The sequence below is a fragment of the Sarcophilus harrisii genome, chromosome 3 (assembly GCF_902635505.1).
Source record: "Sarcophilus harrisii chromosome 3, mSarHar1.11, whole genome shotgun sequence".
In the NCBI taxonomy this organism is placed as follows: Eukaryota; Metazoa; Chordata; class Mammalia; order Dasyuromorphia; family Dasyuridae; genus Sarcophilus; species Sarcophilus harrisii.
In genome coordinates, this window is record NC_045428.1 from 344,201,747 (window position 1) to 344,215,401 (window position 13,655).

The 13,655-nt window shown below is 34.3% G+C and overlaps 1 long non-coding RNA gene across 7 annotated transcripts in view; it reads left to right on the forward strand.

Annotated features, from left to right (window-relative positions):
- The first annotated feature begins 12,747 nt into the window (after positions 1-12,747).
- LOC116422414 overlaps positions 12,748-13,655 on the forward strand; it is a 98,645-nt gene continuing 97,737 nt past the window's right edge. For all 7 annotated transcript variants that reach the window (XR_004233032.1, XR_004233030.1, XR_004233034.1 and 4 more), the window contains exon 1: positions 12,748-12,933. This is a non-coding gene — a long non-coding RNA (uncharacterized LOC116422414). The remainder of the gene's footprint in view (positions 12,934-13,655) is intronic.

Genomic DNA, 13,655 nt, shown 5'->3' on the forward strand with positions numbered 1-13,655 from the left:
TCCTCCTTTCCCCTTTTAGTGTCTCTCCATGTGTGGCCTTCCTAGAATAAATTCCTTGAGCGCAGTTACAGCTTTGCTTTTTTCAATTTGTATGCCTAATTCTTAGCACAATGGTACATAGTGAATGATGGTGGTGGTGACTGTTCAGTCATTCAGTCAATCATTCTGGACTCTTCATGATCCAATGAACTATACTCTGCCTGTTTTCTTTTTTCTCCACTATCTTTTCAAGTCAATTCAAGCTAGTATTCATTGCTTCCATGGCACTCCATCTTATTCTCTGTTGTCCCCTTCTCCTCTTGCCTTCAATCTTTTCCAACATCAAAGTCTTTTCCAATAAGTCCTGTCTTCCCATTATGTGGCCAAAGTATTTAAGCATAGGTATCTGATCTGCCAGTGAGTGTTTGGAATTAATTTCTTTAGATATTGATTGGTTTGATCTTTTTGATATCCAAGGGTCTTTCAAAAGTCTTCTCTAGCACCACAATTTAAAGGCATCAATGCTGTAGCTCTCAGATTTCATTATAGCCCAACTCTCACAACCATACTTTGCTATTAGAAAAATCATACCTTTGATTGTACACACCATTGTTGGCAATGTGATATCTCTACTTTTTATTCTGTTGTCCAGATATAGTTTTCCTTTTAAGAAACAACCATATTTTTAATTTTATGGCTGCAAGTCACTGTCTAAGTAATCTTTGAGCCCAAGAATATAAAATTTGACACTGATTTCATTACTTTCCCTTTGTTGCCAGAAAGTGATGGATCCAGTTGCCAAGATCTTATAGTTTTTTTTGAATGTTAAATTTCAAGTCATGTTTCATACTCTCCTCTCATCAAAGAGATTCTTAATTTTTCCCTTTCTGCCATTAGAGTGACATAGTATGCATATCTGAGATTGTTGATATTGCTCCTACTAACCATAATTTAGGCTTCTTATTTATCAAGTCTGGCATTTCACATTCTGAATTCTGCATATAGGTTAAATAAATAACATGATAATATATAGCCACATCATTTTCCTTTTCCAATCTTAAACCAATTAGTTGTTCGATGTTGACTTCTAACTGTTGCTTCAGGTTCTTCAGGAGACAAGTGAGATGATCTGATTCTCCCATATTTGAAGACCTGCCACAATTTGTTATAATCAAAGACTTTACTGTAGTCATTGAAGCAGAAGTAAATATTTTTCTGGAACTCCTTTGTTTTCTCCAAAATCCAGTGAATGCTAGAAGTTTGGTCTTTAGTTCCTCTGCCTCTTAAAAAAACCAGCCTGCTTTTCTGATAATTCTTGGTTCATATATTACTGAAGTCTAGCTTGTAGAATCTTAAGCATAACTTCAATGGAATGGGAAATAAGCACAGAGGTTTGATAAATTTGAACATTTTTTGGAATTACCCTTCTTTACAGTTGGGAAGTAAACTGATCTTTTTCAATTCAGTAGCCACTGTAGAGTTTTCCAAATTTACTGGCATATTGAGTATAGCACTTTTTAAAGTGTTCTCTTTAGGATTTTAAATATCTCAGCTAGAATTCTATCATCCACACTAGCTTTGCTGTTAGCAGTGCTTTCTAAGGTGCACTGGTCTTCATTTTTCAGGATGTCTGACTCTAGATTGATAATTATATCACCATGGCTACTGGTGATGTTAAGATCTTGAATAATTCTTCTGTGCATTTTTGCCATCTTTTAATCTTTTTTATTCCATTAAGTCCCTCTCATTTTTGTGTTTTATTATACTTATTTTTGCATGAAACATTCCCTTAATATTTTTAATTTTCTTGAAGAGATAGCTTTCCTTTTCATTTTATTGGTGTTTTCTATTTCTTTGCTTTTTTACAAAATAATCTTATTTTTTTTACAACAATCTTATTTCTCTTTACTTTTCTCTGATATTCTGCAAATTAGTTATATTTTCCCTTTCTCTATTTTGTTTTTTCCTTCTCCTTAGTTTTTTGTAAAGCCTTATCAGATAGCTCTCTTGATGTTCTTTTTTCTCTGGAATGTTTTTTTTTTGTTGTCTCCAGTTCAATATTGAGAACCTTTGTGTAGAGGGCTGAAACTTTTGAGTTTATGCACTGAGGTCTGGACAACTGAGCACTTAAGGCTAATTACCAATTGGACAATATAAGCATATACTTGGAAAATGGCCCTTCTTACTATTCTGTGCTGGCTCGATAATTGGTATATATAGAGAGAATTGTAGGAGGGTCTAGGGGTGGAGTAAGACTGGCCAGGGTCACTTTGGTGATAGACGAGGAAGAAGGAGGTTGCAGAGATTCTGAGTCCGTCTAATTCAGTCCTACCTCTAAAGGCCAAGAATAAAGACCAAGGACTTTTGCTTATCCTGACTCTGGCTGATGCTAAGGTATCCAGGGTGCTAACATGGTCATCCCATTTGGTGCCCAATGTGTGGACCAAGGAACCTAATAATAAGAAACTCATGACCTTAAGCTACAGTCAGCTCCTGGTCTTTTAATTTATTGCATAGTATTTCCACTTTTGGTATTAGTATTCCAATGCCCCAGTGGTGAAGGGGCATTAAAAAAAAGTCTTTATAGAAAATGCTGTAAATCTTCAAAGAACTGATCAATTTTGGCCTCTTCAACATCAGTGGTTGAAATATAGACATATATGTGACTGTGACATTGCATAGATTGAGGAGTTGAATGGTTTGCTTTGGATTGGACAGATATCAGTCGTTTTTGAGATTATATACCAGTAGTGTTTTTTCACCCTTTTATTATGAGAGATACTCCATTTCTTCTAAGGAATTCTTGCTCACAGTAATGTATGAAGTGATCATCTGACTTAAATTCACCCATTATTGTCCATTTAAATTCACTGACAATTAAAATGACAATGTTTAATCTTTCCAGTTTGGCCACATCTAACTTACCTTGATTCATAGATCTTACATTCCAATTTACTGTGCAATATTGATTTTACAGCATAAAACTTTCCTTTTTTCACTAGACACATCCACATTTGGCCTTGCTGCTTCATCAGTAATAGAGTACTGATAGTTATCCTCTGTTCTTCCCAAGTAGTGTTGACAACTTTCATCCTGAGAGATTCATCTTCTGGCGTCATTTTAAAAATTATTTTTATATAGTCCATAGAGTTTCCTTGGCAAAAATAGTGGAGTGATTTGTTTCCATTTCTTATATTACTTTTTGTCAGAATTCCCTACTTTGACTCATCCCTGGGTAACCTTGCATGGCATAGCTTGTAATTTCACTGACCTATATATACAAGCTCCTCTGCTACAACACAGTAGTGATCCAGGAGGAGACAGCAAGGGCATAATAAATGTTATATCTGCTTATCTTCTGTCTTTGATCTGTCACATAGCACGGCACATTGTAGGTGCTATCTATATATGTATTCACACATACATATACACATATCCATATATGCATATATATACATATATATATAAAGTTTATGAAACTATATGAACCACATGAAGGTTATAGAACAAAGTAAAGAATAGTTGGGGATTTATTATTAACTTCTAGATCAATAGAAGCTACTCACTCAGGGAGGGATGTTCAGCCCTAATATCAGAAGCAGGAAGAAAAGAATTGAGGTGAGATGTCAAGTCTTTTTTTTTTTCTTTTTGGAAAATAGTTCTAGTACATATTCCCTTTCTCCATGAGAGCATTTGAGTGAAACAGCAGTAGAGAGAAGCTTTAACAGGCAAATGTCTATTCATCTGTATGAAACATATCTTAATATAAGGATGTCTCTCATCTTTACCCAGCCTGCCCTCATTTGAACTGAACTCCATAAAGCTCCCAGAAACCTCATAATCAGGAAATTCATCCTGTAAGATTTCGTCAACCTTGGTACCCATGTTTCATTTAGTACCCTCGGTTTTATTGGAAGGAGACCTTCAAGTCATTTCTTCAATTCCCAACTGATTCATAGTCTTTTGTACTGTGACCTCATCATGCCTCATCTAGGTACCTCTATCCATCTAATCCCAGCTTTTCAGCTTCCTCTTGTGCTTTGTTTTTCCCAGTTTGATTTTTCATATTTGTATCCATGGCACTTATTTAAGAACCTGGCACATAGTGGACATTCAATAAATGTTAATTAGCTGACTGATTTGGCATCCCACTCTTAAGAATATAAGCTTTGTTAGGAGATTTGTTGTTCAAAGTTAGCGAAAAAAGAACTCTTATTTATTTATTATTCTTTTAGAAATTTAAGAATGTCTGGCCTCTTGGTCAATATAAAATATGGTCAGTGGGGTCATTTTTTCTTCCAAATGTCCCCTAGCTATTTTGGATCTTTTGGTGATGGAAATAAGAATAAAAATGGTTAATATTCAGTGAAGAAACCAATAATTTTGTTTAAAAGAATTTAATGAAAACTTCTAATATGATGAAGGGACAGGGGTAAATATTATTTAGAAGTCTCCAAGAAAATAGACAATGTGACAAAGTATTGATTTTGTATTGCCCTAACCCTCGCTTTATATCCTACTTTTCTTGTTAAAAAAAAAGCATTAGCAAAATTGTCTAATTGAAACTATCTTTTGAAAGCAAATACTGTATTCTATACCCATAATGTCCCATCTATTTACTGATGTCAATTTTGTTATCACTTTCTAGAGTTTATTACAGTTGGTTAGAATTTGACTGGTTCATAATGCTGTTATCACTTAAATTATTCTAATAATTTTACATATTCTTTTAGCTCTTTTTTCCTCACTGTGCATTAGATCATACAAGTAGACTTATGATTTCCTGAATTCTTCATATTTGATGTTTCCAACAATGTAATAATAATACTTTCATGTATCTCAGATTGCTAATCTCTTCCTGAAATACCCAATTTGTTTCCAATTTATGTGCTACCACAAAAAGTGCTTCTGTGAATATTTCATTTTATATTACTCCTTTCTTTCTGTTATTAACCTTTTTGAGATAATAGTCTTGTAATGAAATCTCTAGGTCAAAATGTATAAAGAGATTAGTGATTATTTTATCATAATAGTAAATAGTTTTACATACTGTTAAATCATTTTACAACTCTACCAATATTTTTTTTTATTTTTATTTTCATATCTGTCTTCACATATCACTCCAAATGGACTATTTCTATTATTTATCAACTTTTTCATTTATCCTGGAACTGAGATAAAACCTCAGAGTTGAATATTTTTTATTAATAAACTAACTTTTTTTGACATGCTTGTTTTTCTTTCACATTTCTTCTGAAAATAGTTCAGAAAATTTAATCACTTATCTATTCCCCAATAGACATTCCCCAATGTCTATTATTTATATTTGTACCAATTGTCTCTATATGAGACTTTTAGTGCAAGTATTTGATGCAAAAATATCTTCCTAATAGTTTCTTTTCTTTTCACAGCTTTTCCAGTTGTTGATTCCTAATTGTGATGTTGACAAATCAGTTGTATAAATTCAGCTTTCTTGGATTACGTCTGCCAGAATCTGTCAGAATGACCTCTGCCTACCCTGTGAAAGTGGAAGTTCTTTAGGGTCCACATCTTGTGAAATTCAAGCACATTGATGAAATTTGGGCAGATAGGTACCATGGCTTTCATGGTTTTACTGCTCTCTCGCTCTCTCTCTTACAGTGCTTACCTCACAAAGTACCTTGGTTGCCATAGGTGCTCAGAAAATACTTATTGACTGTAGAATTCTTGCTGATTTCTTTATGTTCCTCCCAGTGAGTAAAGCTATTTACATTTTATAATATGTTGTTTTGGGTATATAATGTTGGTTTAAAGGGTATGAAATTTGATTTTTTCCCCCAGCATATCAAGGAAAGATTTTCATAGGTTCATTAGTATTCCTGGTGCACAATTTCATGAATGTCATCCGAATTAGCAAATGTTTGAATGGACTTTATTTTGTATTGCTCTAGGGTTTGTGCTTTGTGGTAATGATTTCATTGTACTTTCTTGTACAAAATTAGATTAGTAGGGACTTAACACAGTGGCATCCTGTCATGTGTTCTAATCAGTAAATGAATTGAAAGTAGTATTAGAGATCATTTAATCCAATTTCCTACCTTTTGCAGGCATCTCTATTATGATACTTTCAGAGATGGGGAAACTCATTTCACAAATCAGCTTATTTAATTTTAAAAGAACTTTAAATAACTTTAATATTGATAATCAACAAAACAGTAAATCAAGCCCTGATTTCTAGTGTTTGCTGATTTCAACAATATTATTGCCCACATTTAAAAAATAGCTCAAAGAACTGGTTTGAGCTGGCTCCAGCATATCCCTGTCTCTGCTTCATCCCTGCAGAATGCTAAGTCATTTGAATGTATATCCCTATCAGTATGAGGAATCTTGGCATTTATTTTGTTTTACTATTTGACTAAATGTCTTTTGGTTTCAACTAATGCATCCTTTGGTCAAAATGTTTTATTGTGCATTTATAAGCTATAGTTTTGAATTGATGCTAATACAGAAGATGTCTTGAACCTCAAGTAACTTTTTAGGTCAGTATATTCAAAGGAGACAATGAGAACTACACTCAAAATAATGAATCCGCCAAGTGTAATTTGTGGAGAAAGATCAGTGATTCTGAACACTATTTGTCATATCTCATATTGAAAAATTCACTAATTTGAGTCTAGAGTTCAATAGCATCCAGGTTAAGATAAATGTTCAGAGCTGTTCTAGGTCTGTTAATTTCACTCTTCATTACTTTATGAAATTTTTTTTCATGTTGTTCCCCTTAAAATCAACCACCTCATCATTTCTAATGGCACAGTACTATTCCATCAGAGGTGATTGTCTTTCCAAAAAATCAGCATCTCTCCAGTAGGGAGAATATTGTTAGCAAGTAGTTAACTTGAGTGTTGATGAAAGACATGCTGAAATTCCATAAAGAACAAGCAGGTATTTTTCTAATTTCTAATTCTTGTCTACCACAAAAAGGGCTGCTGCTATGAATATTTTGTTATTTATACTTATTATTTATACTTTCTGTCTTTACTTCTTTGCATAATAAAATATCTGTGGCATAAAATATCTGTGGAATAGTTGAACAAACTGTGGTACATTGATACAATGGAATATAATTATAAGAACTAACAAATGTAAATTTGTTTAGAGAAATATGGGAAAACTTCCTATATGAATCTATCCAGAGTAAAAATTCAAAATGAAGAAAACACTGATTATAATAATGTATAGTAACTACAAAGAACAATAAGCAAAACTTAAAATTATAGAATTATAATATTCCAGTTTGGCTCTGAAAAAAAAAAGCTAAGAAAAAGGACCTACTTATAATTGAAAAGGTGGGGAACTATGAGTATAAAATGTTACATATTCCATCAGACTTAAGTCAATGTGTGGGTTTATTTCACTGAATGATTGTGTTATCTTTGTCACATTTTATTTGAGGGAGAATAAACGTATATGTGTAAGTAGAGCAAGGCTCTGGATTTATACTCTCTAACTCCACTGACAATGAAAGGCTGGACCTCACAAGTATGTTATTTTCTTTTAGGATTTTTAGCAATAAGCCCAAAGGTTTGGTGTGTTGGTTCCCCCTGTCCCCAATGCTATAGTTTATGAGTCTAATTGTTATTGTTTCTACTAGGATCTTCATTGATATCAATCAGCTTGATTTAATTAAGTTTTAGAAAGAGATGTATACTCAGGTTGGTATAGTATCAAAAAAGTTAATATAGAACAACAATTGAAAAGTCTGAGACACATTCTCCCACCAGCACAGGTAAAGTTTAGGGGAAAAGTTGGCTCAAGTTTAGAGAGCATATGTGGAAAAGATGTTACTCATAGTTCCTAAAAGTTATTTTGCAGTAGTCCTCAAGATATTCCCATTACATATGATAGATGGTTTTTCTTCCTTTTTTGTCCTTTCTTCCTTCTTTTTCTTCTCCCTCCCTCCCTATTTTCCTTCCTTCCTTCCTTCCTTCCTTCCTTCCTTCCTTCCTTCCTTCCTTCCTTCCTTCCTTTCTTCCTTCCTTCCTTTCTTCCTTCCTTCCTTTCTTCTTTCCTTTCTTCCCTCCCTTTCCATCCCCTCCCTTCCTTTCCCCTTATTTCCCTTCCCCTCCCCTGCTTTCTCTTCTTCTTTTCTCTCCCCTCATCTTCTCTTTTTTTTTCTCTCCCCTCTCCTCTCTTCCCTTTTTTCTCCTGTCTTTTTCTCTGCTCTTCTCTTTTCCCTCCCTCTCCCTTTTCCTTTCCTCCCCCACTCCATATCTGGGGAGACAGACACATTATCTTCTAACACAAGCTGTTTTTCTTACTGTTTGTCTGTAATGTTCTCTTGGCGTACTGCCTGCTGAAATCCCAGATTTCAACTAGTTAAATTGTTTTGTATAGATTCCAGAGCAAAAACAAATCTCCCAGCCAACCCAAATATATTTCGTCATACCTTGAGACATATTCATCTGATGAACAATTGAAATGTGCTCCCACATAATAAATATATTAGGCTTAAATAGAATAGTGTTATTTGACACTCCCACCCTTATATAGTTGGATCTAAAATAAGCAGAAAGTAAATCTTTTTTAAAGGGGTAGAGAAAGGCTTAGTAACTCTAAGAGATCAGTAAAAACTTTATTTACCACATCGAACTTGAGCTGAATTCTAAAGATAAGAAGGAATACATTTCAGTCATGGGAATCAGCCATAACAAAGGCATGAAGATGGGTAATAGACTGACATGTTTGAACAAGAAATCTCTTTGGTTAAACTATAGAGTCCTTGAAAAGGAATAATGTATAATAAATCAAGAAAGATAAAGGGGAGCCTGGCTGTGAGGCTTTCAGTGGTAAACAGGGGAGTATATATATATATATATATATATATATATACATATATAATATGGTTCCTAAATTCTGCTTACCTTCCCATAATAGCCATTTCCTTAAAATGAGTGCATACAGATTGTCTAACAAAATGGCCATATGGTCTTTCAATGGAATGTGACTTTGTTGGCAGTCACCTCAAAGCATGCTATGTAGGATGTGACTCAATTAATTAACTGAACTAGGATGAAAAGGAGGGAATTTAATAATACTTTAATTAGAAGGAAGAAAGAAGGAAACACTGAAATAATAGTTTGATAAAGAAAAGAGAATTAGATATCTCAGAAATTTATATTCTAGAAATGATTTCTGAAAGAACTAAATTTTTCTGCTCTTGTAAAGAAGCAAAAAAAAAAAAAATACTTCACAAACGTGAAGAATTTCAGCAGGCTCTTGTTTGGCTGAACTTGTATATCTATTGAGGAAGTTACATTTTTACATTTTCCTCATTCATTCAATATGTTCCCCAAAACAAAGAAATAAGGACATTAGTCTGGCATTACTTTTCTTCACAAATCCATTCAGGCCAGTGGGTCATAATTTCCTCTGCTCCATTTGCTCAGTGATTCCCCAGTGTTACTAGACTGTAATGTTTGAAATGGATCACCTTGATGGGGCTTTCCATCACTCTGTAGCAAAGTTTCTACGTTCTAGATAAGTACTTTATTCATGTGTTCTTTCCAAATTGGTTTAGATTTTTAAAAAAACCTGACATGTTTTGTGCAACACAGGTGGTATTCATGAATTTATTAGCAGAATCAGAATGGATACTTTTGATAGCACATTGAATAAAGGTGAAGCCCTCTCATGCTACAAAGTTGGACTGACACCAGTTTAGTCTGTGACCTACATAATCCAAAGGAAATTGAGTGACTGAGCTGAATGATTCTCCAATTCTTAGGACAATGTAGAAAAAGTATGTGGATAATTCTAGTCAAACAACTCTATGGGGATTTCAATCCATTTGAAATACTAGGAAACTTGCCTTACTTTTTAGCTTTACTTTGAATCAATAGTCAACGTCTATGCTTTTTAACCTATGCTGTCTGAACCATTTAACTCAGTTGGTATAGATAAAATTTGGCCTACAGCACTTCACAAGAGCTAATCAATGGATTACAAAGGTATCATAGTCATATTTAATGAATGCTCGCTTGTATACAGAAACCGAACTGGGACTTGTTTGAGGAACAATAAAGGATTGTAGCCATGATTAATGTTACTTAAGATGCTGTATATGGAGGAAAATCAAATAAGATAATATATAAAAAGCTTTGAAAAGCTTTGTCATTAAAATATGTCATTTTGCAGCTACTCGTTCGCCCTCCAATTCTATTTGCCCTTTTCATCCTAAAAACCAACATTTTGCCTTTTTGCCTGAAAGGTGAAGCATTTAAGACTAGGAAAGTGAAAACTTTGCTATAGTCTTACATGGCCAGAACAAGTCTAATTGTGGGTGCCACATTTTAGGGAGGGCATTGATATGTTGGAGAGTAACTAGAGGAGGGAAAAATTATGAAAGGGTGACATATTAAGGGGAGCTAAAAGAATTGGGGATGTTTAACCTTAAAAAATTAGATTCAGTCAGAAAATGATGATACACACTGTGGCTGATGGGTCACTAAGTTCTGAAGTTCTAATTTGAAATATGGCTAAAAAATTGTCACACATCAGTATTTTGAGCCCTCTGTGAGAGGGCTCTGTAATATTTTTGTTATTCTTTTAAGAAGTTATATGTTACCAATGGTTCACAAAAATGTTTTAAATTTGGAAAAAAAGTGCAGATGGCACATAGGTGATACACATGTCAGAGACAGAAATGAATGGTTTGATCTTTCTTTGGATGTCAGGGGAAATGTGATTATGTAAGGGTTAGTCAGGATTGTTTAAATTCCTCCTGAAAGTAAGCACAATAGGTGGTGAGGTCCTGTAGGCATTTACTCAGCATGATTCCAATCCAAAGTAGTTTCCACAACTCTAAAGATGCCCCTTATACTTCCCTGTTTGTGAGTAATTCTGAGTGTGTTCAGATAGTAATTAGGTAATAAACCTAGGAAAGCTAGTCTGCTAATACAGTAGGTTTTTTTGTTGTAAAGCCACATGCATTCAGTAATTTTTTGCAGAGTTTCTATTATATGCAAAACTCTCTGCTGTTTACTGAGGGATATTTTTATTAAATCCAATCCCAAGGATTTACAGCCTATAAAGGAGAAGACATGTACACAACATATAATGAATAGTCGACTTATGAGTAGACTACTTGTAAAAGGTGATAAAAGGGTGTTGCTAGGATCAAATAATATAGGTCAAGTGTTTTGTAAATCTTATAGTGTTATATAAATGTTAGCTCTTAGCTATTGTTTTTATGGTTTACATCATGCTACCAGAGTTCAGAGAGAGAACTTTCAATCAGGGATATCCCATGGAAAAAGCAAAAATAAGTGAGAAAAGCCTAACTTGACATATAGAATTGGAGTGAGACATGGCAGTCCAGAAGGAGGGAAAGGATTGAGCACAATGGCAGATGCAGAAAAGTTATTGGTTTGGAAGTTTGAGAATAGTGATCAAACTATTCTTGCTTGGACCAAAGGTTTAATCAGGAAAGTGATGAGGGCAGAAGTTAGAAAGATAGGAATTAGGACCAGAATGTAGAGGGTCTCTTTTGCCAGATGAGGTAGATGAGTTTTGATTAGGATGTCCAAAGAAGGACCTGAAGTATTCAAACTAGAACCAACTGCTGATAGTATTTTGGAAGATTCCAAGGAGGGGAGTTTGGAGACAGAGAAACCACTTAACTAGATACTAGAAGAGTTTATCAGGGAGGTAATAAAAGCTCAAAAAAGATACTGACAGTGAAAATTGGAAGGAAAATAGAAATGCAAAAGAAATTATGAAAGAAAACAAATTAGAAGGAGAATTATGGACTGGGAACTAAGGCACCTGGATTTTAATTCTAACTCTATTCATGTTTAGCTAGCTAACTGGATAAGGCACAAAGCTTCTCTGAGTCTCAGTTTTCTCATCTGTGACACGTAGGGTTTGGTCCAAATGATTTTATAGGTTCCATCCAACTCTGAATGAATAAACCTGGCAAATTTTTAAAATTTATGTATCTTGGAGTGGGGAAAAAAGGGAAACTGAAAGGGCACACTCCAGTATGATGGATTTAATCTTCTCTAATTTGTCATGAGGTTGTATGGGTTGTAGAGCTACATATTATAAAGCAATTGATAGAATTTTCCCATAAAGAATAAATAATTTGATCATTTAGACCATTTCAATTACTGGTTATTTAGGTAGCTCGAATAAATAGACCATTTTTTTCATATTCTATTTATTTGAGGGGAAGGACATTTTTGGGATGTTCTCTCTAGTGCTTGGCATATAGTAGTAGGTAAATGCTTATTGAATAAATGAACTTAAAGTACATTTATATCTAAATCTAGATGACACAGTTTAGGCTTCCAGGGCTGAGTAGTGAATATCTAATGATCATTTTTCATCACTTTGATTCATTTTGCCTGTGGAGTCACAGCCAAGGCATAGTGTTTGTTTATAACCACTCTGGGGATGTAGTATTTTTCTTTCTTAAAATACACTATAAACTTAAACTTTCTGAATCTTATAATGTAAAAGCAGAAATTATAGATGAGAGTATTTCCATGAAGCACAATATATAAATATACAACAGTATATTTTTTGCTGCAGGCATATACATTTACATACATACATATATGTACAAATGCCAGTCACATATATACTCTCTATACACATGGTTTCTCACATATATAATTTTGGGGGCAGAAAGGGTAACTAGATGGTATATATGTTTTTAAAAAGCTAGAGAATTGCATCGGTAGTATGAATCTATTTAAAGCAGTTCTGACAAGAAATAATCTCTCTTCCAGAAACTCATTATGGTGACAGTCTCAGATTGGTAAAAGGAGCCAAAAGGTGGGTTTTGATAGCTCTGTGTCCGGTGGGCAATGAAGAAAGGTGACCTGCTTTTCAGAAGGCAGAAATGAATCCATTTCTTGGCTGGAAGATATTGCACAATGGTTTATAATGCACAACTCATTTTCCAGGCAGACAGTAAGTAGCAGGCACCTGTCTAGTAGACATCCCTTTGTTGATGACCTGCCTAGAAGGCAGATCTGTGTAGTTATCTGCTTGTCTTTTGAAGCCTTTCTACACACTGCCTGGTTTTAGCAGTCAGTCAGCAGGAGCTTTTTGAATTGATAAGCTCTGTAGCTGGACAGGCTGAAGAGTTATTTACCTAGGATGTATAATCTCTCCACAAATACCCAGAGATCTGATTTACAGATTATGCCTTTCATCATTTATGGCTTGGTTCCTGGCTCAGCTATCTGCTGCTGAAAGCTGGAAACAATATTTTCTTAATTGGTAAAGAAATGTCCATATCACAGTTTGACCAAGATGGGGCTGTTATGACAAGTAATTGACATGCAAAGTTGTTACCACACACTTCTGAGACAGTTTAAGGAAGGCAAATAACTCTGGTACTTTAAAAAAGAATTGTAAATTGTGAGGTGATTGAAATTTGGAGGGTTTCTTCTTGTATCCAAATTAATTCTGAAAGCTTATATTTCTTTAAGTTATTTATAATAGGTTGCATCCTAAAGTATGTCTCTAGCCCAAAGCATTCATTTCCTTGAAGGAAAAAAAAATCAGAAATGTTGTACTAAATAGCCAACTATTGCTGATATTTAATTTGCATCCTTGTAACTGTTACTCTTCTTAACTGGTGCCAGGGCTATTTTTTCAGAGAGGGCAGAAATGAATCACAACTTAAT